Raw genomic sequence first — 9486 nt, 5'->3', positions numbered from 1 at the left:
GTCCTTTCAAATAAATAAAATAATATGTCGCTATTCAAATCAGGTGTCCAAAAAAGCAAGGATTTGACACTGATATCTCTCGTTTTTGAGGTTTCCTCCTGTCCCTCTCCCGATACTTCCATTATCCAAAAGATCTGAACTCTTGCTTATTCTCCACTAATTAGAGTAAAAATGAACACCACTGAGAACATATTCTCATGTCTACTGCAATGTGTCATAAAGCGTCACTAACAAATGCATCTTCTTCCTTTTTTCAGAACAGCTGAAGTAAAAAAAAAACCTAGAAGTCGAAAGTAAGTACCATAACAATTTCTCCAATTCTATTTGCAATATATTTAAAGAGCGACATAATCCATTGGAAGTACTAGAAGGACTTAGGAGTTGTTTCAGATAAATTTCACAGGGTATTTCACATACTTGTGCTGTACGAGAAACAAGTATCTAATATCAAAACCCTATCTGTCCGATTCAGCAAGGACTAGTAACCAAAGAGGTGTGCTTGGTTTGTTTTGGCGGATTCCAGTAACGGCCAAGTTTATGATCTTGCCTAGATGTAGCAGACATCCACTTTTCTTTAATTCCCCTCTTGACGGTGCAAACCACCTTGCGATTTGCAAAATGCACACTACAATCGAATATTTTGCAACAAATCTAATGTGTCATACTACAAAATAATTTAGCTTGCACGTACAGAAGAGAAGTAAAGTTTACATGAATTTCAAATATATCTGTAAGCATAACATGATTAATTCATTTCACAGTTCTATAAGAATATCACCAGCACAAACATGAACGAACAGGCATGTTTACTCATACGAAATAGCTAAGCTTATCACACAAGTACATGCATCAATATCACAAGGCAACACCCACACTGACTGCGAAGATTATGCTTTTATGACTGCATTCTTACGGCAACTTGAATAAATATTGGTATTCACGCCTGTCTGTGTTAAACTAGTGGCTATAGAGCGGGCAGTATAAGAGGATGGGGACGAAGTTGCTCTCACACTTTCAACATACTGTGCTGTCATTTACACATTCAGGCACTTTTGCCAGCTCACCAGTAACTGTATGGGTATTGATCTTTGGGTCGATAACAACGTACAGTATGAAGGATGGGATCACTCATTGCTTCCCTGTACATTATATCTTTAATTCTGGTGGTTTCTGCAGCTCTGCAATTCATCTGCGCCTGAAACAGAAGACAAAATTTTACAATTGAATGAAGATGATATAGAATCTGATCATGTTTTGCTTCACAGAGTAATGCTTCATGAGTCGTTGCTGAATGAAGAAAAAAAGTAATTTATAAGTTAGAGAACTTTACCAGTCACTTCTAAACAGAAGTTCATGTTTAGGATGTCCATCTCAGTGGCTAAATGCTTAGCATTCAGGCCTTTAATCCTGAGGGTCCCTGGATCGTTCCAAGCTGAATCGGGGACCTCAACGTTAACAGGTTAATTCATATCTGTGTGTGAGAGAGGGAGATTTTCATAATCTGAAATCATCGTATGTACAATCCTATCCTCACAGACATGCAGGTCACCTATAGGCCGTCTACTAGGAAAAGACGCCTCTCCAGAGGCCATGCGCCATTATTATTGATTTCCTCTCAGAACTATTCAAGATTTCAAAAACAATGAATGTTGACATTCCCGGGACAATTTCAAGAGCTGAGGTTTTCCTTAGGCACTAAAAAACTTAAGGCTTGTTTCTGTGCAGTTATATGACAGTAGAGATTACATTCAATGAGCCTTCTGCACATGAGCCTACACAAGGGGCTGGTATGGCCCTACATCTGGAGAAGGTGGAAGATGAATTTTAATCAAGAAATGAGATTAGAAAGCAGTCATTCCTTCAGAGAACTACATTTCCCTGTCCAGATGGTATGTCTGGTGGGATTTTTTTTAACATTTCTTATCATAAAATGAACAACATTCAGTAATAGGACCTTTATTCAGGAAATGTGCTTATGAAGCAAGTTCTACTTTCTTTCCAGTGTTTTTATTTGTTAGCTTTGTACATTATTTATGAATAACGTTTTATTTTTCTGTTTACTTGTGAATATAACTGAAATCTCTGTACATAAGACTCGTTCAGAAATGTATTTGATCAACAAGCTCTATTATTCTGTTGTTACTTATTTTCTGTGATAATTGTTGAACATAGGAATGTTCACAATAATAATTGTTCCTTATTTCACATGCCCGTGTTCATGATAATCATGCCAAACCCCCTCCCCCAAATAAATACCCAAAGTAGTAGTGGTAGTAGTATCTTCTCCTTAAACAGATGGTCATTAATCATTACAGTCATCATCCTTTTTGTGCCTCCAGTCTACGAATGCATCCATTTCCAGGCACATTTTCTTCTCTAACTTTCCCTTCTTGCTCTTACCGTGACCTAACAAGTTTTAGCATTGAATCCTCCATACAGTGGCTATGGAACTCAAGATAGGTTTTCTTATGCCTGTACCTGAACTGACACAAACTGTACCGGTATTCACATTACACTAGACATCTAAATATTTGCCCGTATAATTATTTTGAACTGTGACATGGTGGAGTGCGACAATGCAGATTGGTAGAATCAAGGGACTCATATGTCATAAGTGCAAATACTGATGCATGAAATTGTTTCCAAGTGTGAGATGTTGCATTATAGTACAAGTTGGGGACAGTAGTGAAGAACATAGGGATGGTCTAAGGGACTGTCATATTTCTAGTACCAGTGCTATAATGAAATAGGACGAAAATCTTCATTGTTTAGCCTCGTGCTACCCTTATTAGATTTTGCTCATGCAACCAGAGTTACTTCTCTGAAATGGTGAGTCTGTTTAACTGCATTTGTTCTATTAATGATATGAGCTTAAATCTGGTGAATTTTCTGGTGATGATAATGGAATATCCACTGTAAAAATAACTAGTAAAACTAGCGTTATTACTTTCTTTACTGTCATTGTGATGATCTCACTCGACAGGGTCACAGGAAAAGGGAGAGAACTTGCTATTATTTAAAGTTGCAGGAAAACAAGGGAGAGTTTTGATGACACAAGGATGTAAAAGCCGGGCTGAGTGGCTCAGACGGTTAAGGCGCTGGCCTTCTAGCCCCAACTTGGCAGGTTCGATCCTGGCTCAGTCCGGTGGTATTTGAAGGTGCTCAAATACGACAGCCCCGTGTCGGTAGATTTACTGGCACGTAAAAGAACTCCTGCGGGACTAAATTCCGGCACCTCGGCGTCTCTGAAGACCTCAAAAAGTAGTTAGTGGGACGTAAAACAAATAACATTATTATTAGGATGTAAAAGACCTACGACTGGAAAGCAGAACAAAAACAAATTAACCACATTGCACTACAGCCGTAATAGGCAGTGTAAACTGGTCAGATATCATGCTGATATGAAATTGCTCCATGGATTTCCTGGGTACTTACCTTGAATGTTCACTTTTAGGAATTAAGAATAAAGCTGATTTTTTTGTAGATTTCTTTACTACGGTGTTGATTGATATTTTATGAACAATTTTGTAGTATATGAGGTATTGCTGGGTATTTAATTTAAAGTCTGATTTTTAGATTATTTTGTTTCATGTAAAAGTTTATCCTTTATGCAGCACATGTTGTCTAGAAAGTAGATGATCCTTTCATATAAATAAAATAATATGTCAATATTCAAATCAGTCGTCCTGATAAGTAAGGATTTGTCACTAATCTCTGTCGTCTTGAAGTTTCTTTATATGTCATTTGTACCCAACCCACACCCATAAGGGTGCTTGGTTTGTCCCATCCCACCACAGTATTTCCCTCCAGATAGTATTAAATCATATATGTACCAAGTTTGGTTGAATTTGCAGGTTTGCCTATAACCACTTGTCATTGATGTCTTTTAGGTTCTGCATATCTTTACATAAACATATTGCACCTTTACTTCATACAACCTGCTAAGTACAGAATGTATTGTGGGCTGGGGCAAGCCTTCACCAGCAATTACTGGAGTGGTTATTTAATGATTTGATTTTAGGATGACTTGAAGTAGACTGTACTTAAGGGACCTATTAATGCCTAGTGATTCACAGGCCGGTAATTAAGGAGAGATTTGAAAAAAAGAATGAAGTGAATCAGTCCAGGAGAAAGGCCAGACAGACTCGACAAACCTGTTTTCGTACACTTTTTAAATATATAGATCTTCATTAACAAATGAAAAGGGCTGCCTCGCCGGGGCGGTAAAGGCGTGCTCGGCTCGCCCGGAAGGACATGGGTTCGATTATACGTCCGGAAGTCATAAAATTTTAAGAAACAAGATTTCCACTTCCGGAGGTGCAAATGGCCCTGAGGTTCACTCAGCCTACACCAAAAATGAGTACCAGGTTAATTCCTGGGAGCAAAGGTGGCTGGGCATAGAGCTAATCACTACCCTATCAAGTGCCGAGGTTACGGATAGTGGAAGCCTTTACCTTCCACTCCTCCAAGGGCCTTCTTGGCCTGTACAGAGATGAATTTGCTTTGCTTTGCTGATTAACAGAAGAAATGCACGCTATTTTAGGTGATTATTGATTGTTATTTTTTGTAAGTGGTGGCTAAATGTGATATTACATCGGAGCTTGGGTTACCTTACCAACCTAACTTGGTCATCTCTTGCTCTCCTCTGACCGTGAGGGTACCATGTTTGCAAGATCTAGTATACTTTTTTTTTTTTCCTCCCGTCCCCCTTCCGATACTTCCATTATTCATAAGATCTGCTTATACTTATTCTCCACTAATTAGAGTCAAAATGACCACCAGTGAGAACTTATCCTCATGTCTACTGCAATGTGTCATAATGCATCACTAACAAATGCATCCTCTTCCTCGTTTCAGAAGGGCTGGAGTAAAAAAAAGTACCACAACAACCTCTCCATTTCTATTTGCAATAAATTTAAGGAGTGACATAATCCATTGGAAGTACTAGAAATACTTAAGAGTTCCTTCAAATACATTTTACAGGATATTTCACATACATGTGCTGTACCAGATTTATGACTACTGCTCAAGGGCACGGCATGTACGTTATAGTCATTTCAGCAGCAAGAATAAAATAGTTGCTTATATAATTTATGGTGAATTTATATTTTTATCTATCGCTTTTTATTTCCGTGGCTTTTTGTACTTCTTTCCAGCGATTTTAAAGAATATCCGCTGCTCTTGCTCGGTATTTCGTGACGTAGTCTGATACATAATGTATTCCAACAAGCCACCTCAGTTTATTGGTTTATTATTATTATGCGACTGGGTGTAATACTTGTATGGGTTTCCGCTCTTTTCTTTCAATACTACTACAAATTTCTTTCAATTCAGACCTGCTGCTCATAATATCGTCTTCTTCGCATAGTAATAACGTTGCTCGATGTAGCTTGCAGTGATTTTTCTTGTGGAATTTTTTTTTTCAGTAATAATCTCATAACAATCCTATATCCTTGTTTATTTTTCACCATCTTCTTGATACTAATTCTCGGCTTATTCCCAATATAAATATTATCTTCTCGACATTGACGACTGAATTATCGTGGCGTGTTTATTCTTCTCGCGGCATAGCGTCCATTTTCGTTCCAAACTGTTCATTCATGGCAGTGAAATGGCACAACGTTAACTGGTTAATTCGTCTGCCTTAGAGAGAGAGAGAGAGAGAGAGACACTCTCTGTGTGTGTTGAGACTGCCCAGGTGGTTCATCTGGTGATGGAGTTTTTAACATTTTGTAACATAAAATGAACAAACAGTAATAGAACATTTATTCAGGAAATGTGTTTATGAAGCAAGTTCTACTTTCTTACTAGTGTTTCTTTGTGTTAACTTTGTACATAAGATATTCTTTCAAAATATTTATGAATAAAGTTTTATTTTTCTGTTTACTTGTTAATATAATCAAAATCTCTGTACATAAGAATCGTTCAAAAATGTATTTGATCAACAAGCTCTATTATTCTGTTGTTACTTATTGTTTGTGATAATTGTTGATACATAGGAATGTTTACAATAATAATTGTTCCTCACTTCACATGCCTGTGTTCATGTTGAACATGGCCATCCCCGCCCCCAATAAATACCCAAAGGTAATACAGTACAATCTCGATAATCTGGTGGTTGGTTAGTCTGGCACGTTTGGTAATCCGGCGCTCTCAGGAAACACATGTCATTTGTCTTCCCTTCCTCCTCCCTTCACCATCTAATCATTCTGTATGCTGCTTTACCGCCATTAGCTCTTTCATCATTGTTATCAAGTTTACAACCTATTGTATACAGTAGTACGTACTGTACGTATATGTAGGTACTGTATTTTATAGTGTGTTTATCTAGTGTACTACCTGCAGTGTCGACCAAAAGAAAGCACGTGACTAAGTTTTTGTCAAAAACAAGAGATAATAATTAAACTTGACAAAGGAGAAACCACGGTAAAAACCTAGCACGGACTTGTGGCGTTGGACGATCTACAATCTATGACTTCAATGTCAATCGTGATAAATTCCTGGTGTACGTTAGTACTGCTGAGGGAGACTTGAAGTGAAGAAAGACAGTTAAAACAATTGAGTGTCCTGAAATGGAAAATGCTTTATTCACTTGGTTTCTGCAAGAGTGTGCCAGGCACACGCCATCATCGGGTGACATTCTTCGCGAAAAAGCAAAATGTTTTTACGAAAAAAGACGATTTTCGGGCTAGCGATGGCTGACTTGATAATTTTAAGAAAAGATTTGGGATTCGGTTCTTAACTGTCACGGGAGAAAAATTATCTAGTTATGTTTCAGCCGTTGACCCTTTTCAGAAGAAATTTGAATTAAACATCCAAGAACTGGGTCTTCTGACAGAGCAAGTTAACAACGCAGATGAAAGTGGTTTATTTTGGAGGATGTTACCGCATAAGACCTTTGTACATTCTTCCGAAGAAAGTGCCCCAGGAAGAAAAATGACAAAAGACAGATTGATATTCATGCCTTGTGCAAAATCCACTAGCACACAAAAACTTCCGTTATTGGTAGTAGGAAAAGCCAAGCATCCGATGCCATTTCGAAATGTATCTCACATACCAGTCACCTATAAAAACCAAACTGAGATGTTTTTACTGAATGGTTCAAGCAAGAATTTATACTGGCTGTAAAAAGATTTTCAAAAGACCACAATTAAGCTCCTAAAGCTTTGCTACTTCTGGATAATGCTCCTGGACACCCGAAAGAAGAGGATCTACATTCCAAAGACAGGCAAATTGAAGTCCTCTACATGCCTGCGAATACGACACCACTCTTGCAGCCCATGCACCAAAAAGTAATCCAGCAAATAAAAGTTATGGAGAAGCGGGACCGTGACTCATCACTGAATATGATGGGAAACCAGTTCTCCTCTGTCCATGCCTCCAAGGCAAGACAACACTCCAAATGCAAGCATTGATGTTCTAGTGTCAATGACAACCAATGCAAGTTGCGGTAGGAAGACAATCCAGTGGATACGAGTCATCGAGGCACTGTGCGGGAACCCACAGGATGTTGTAGTCCCTCCACTACATGTCTGCCGATGGTGCGCGCCGAAGTTATGGGATCCCGCAATGCTTGGCGTACCATACAACTGTCCTCCCTCGGGGTGGTGTGTCTTGGTCGACCCAAACCTGCATAACGTGATTGGGCACCCTCATGTACCCATTGAGTCCAAAATTGGACTACTGCGACATGTGAGTGGCCCACTCGCCTGGCAATTGCACGATACAACCAATCAGCCTTGTGCAGTCCCATAATTCAGCCTCTGTTAAATGCTCTCTATTGGTGGATAGGCTGTCTACAATGAATGCGAGGCATGAAGGGTGCTTTTTGCTGTACGTAGTCTTCTCTGCACGTCTTGCTTTACTGTCCGACTCACAGCCGTTACTGGTAACAACTTATCAACAACAGTACGGTGCCATCATTAATACGTTCTGACGGGCGTTCTACACATTGCAGATCCTTGCAATTCTAATCATTTACTCACACATCAATGGTGTGTATGTATGCCGAAATGGGATAATATTGGACCAATCCTTCTGGGTGCTTAACATTTTTGTCAGGCATTGTAAATCAGTCAGAAAACATGTCCTGATATGACATTGTTTCATGCATTGCCCGGGTACTTTTCTTGAATGTTCACTTTTAGGAATTAAGAATAAAACTGAATTTTTGTGATTTCTTTACTGTGGTGTTGATTGATATTTTACAAACAATTTTGTAGTTTAACAGGTATCGCTGGGCTTTTAAATTAATGTTTATTTTAGATAATTTTGTTTCATGTGAATATTTGTCCTTGATGCAGCCCATATTGTCTTGGAAGTACATGATCCTTTCAAATAAATAAAAAATATGTCACTATGCAAATCAGTCATCCCCAAAAGGCTGCAATCAATCAATCAATCAATCAATCAATCAATCAATCAATCAATCAATCAATCAATCAATCAATCAATCAATCAATCAGTCAATACTGATCTGCATTTAGGGCAGTTGCCCAGGTGGCAGATTCCCTATCTGTTGCTTTCCTAGCCTTTTCCGAAATGATTTCAAAGAAATTGGAAATTTATTGAACATCTCCCTTGGTAAGTTATTCCAATCCCTAACTCCCCTTCCTATAAATGAATATTTGCCCCAGTTTGTCCTCTTGAATTCCAACTTTATCTTCATATTGTGATCTTTCCTACTTTCATAAACGCCATTCAAACTTATTCGTCTACTAATGTCATTCCACGCCATCTCTCCGCTGACAGCTCGGAACATACCACTTAATGATATAGATGTTCATTCCCATAGGGAACCTAAAATATTTGTCCCAAATGAGTAAATTTATAATACCAATATAATGGTCCGTTATTGGACATTATAAATTTTCCAGCTAACTCATTCTTGGTTGCCTGCGTTTTGCCCTCGTGTGCTAAGTTAGGCTCGTCAGTTGGGACTTAACACACCACCCAAGACGCAAGGCTAGTGCATACCGTGGAGGCCACTGCATAGGCTATTTGAAGCCACCAGCAGTGCCAATGCACTATGAGAGCTATGTCTCATTTCCAAAACTAGATGCCTGCCTGGCCATCAAATGATATAGATGTTCATTCCCATAGGGAACCTAAAATATTTGTCCCAAATGAGTAAATTTATAATACCAATATAATGGTCCGTTATTGGACATTATAAATTTTCCAGCTAACTCATTCTTGGTTGCCTGCGTTTCGCCCTCGTGTGCTAAGTTAGGCTCGTCAGTTGGGACTTAACACACCACCCAAGACGCAAGGCTGCATACCGTGGAGGCCACTGCATAGGCTATTTGAAGCCACCAGCAGTGCCAATGCACTATGAGAGCTATGTCTCATTTCCAAAACTAGATGCCTGCCTGGCCATCAAATGATATAGATGTTCATTCCCATAGGGAACCTAAAATATTTGTCCCAAATGAGTAAATTTATAATACCAATATAATGGTCCGTTATTGGACATTATAAATTTTC

At 38.7% G+C, this 9486-nt stretch overlaps 1 protein-coding gene across 9 annotated transcripts in view; it reads left to right on the top strand.

The window, feature by feature from the left end:
• The first annotated feature begins 257 nt into the window (after window positions 1-257).
• Window positions 258-9486, top strand: part of LOC137503444 (uncharacterized) — a 366746-nt gene continuing 357517 nt past the window's right edge. For all 9 annotated transcript variants that reach the window (XR_011019125.1, XR_011019124.1, XM_068231027.1 and 6 more), the window contains exon 1: window positions 258-293. The gene's annotated coding sequence lies outside the window, so the exon portion shown is untranslated. The remainder of the gene's footprint in view (window positions 294-9486) is intronic.

The sequence above is a fragment of the Anabrus simplex genome, unplaced genomic scaffold, assembly GCF_040414725.1.
Source record: "Anabrus simplex isolate iqAnaSimp1 unplaced genomic scaffold, ASM4041472v1 ctg00000124.1, whole genome shotgun sequence".
NCBI lineage: Eukaryota > Metazoa > Arthropoda > Insecta > Orthoptera > Tettigoniidae > Anabrus > Anabrus simplex.
Note: the sequence above shows the minus strand (reverse complement) of the source record. Positions and strands in the feature narration are given on the sequence as shown.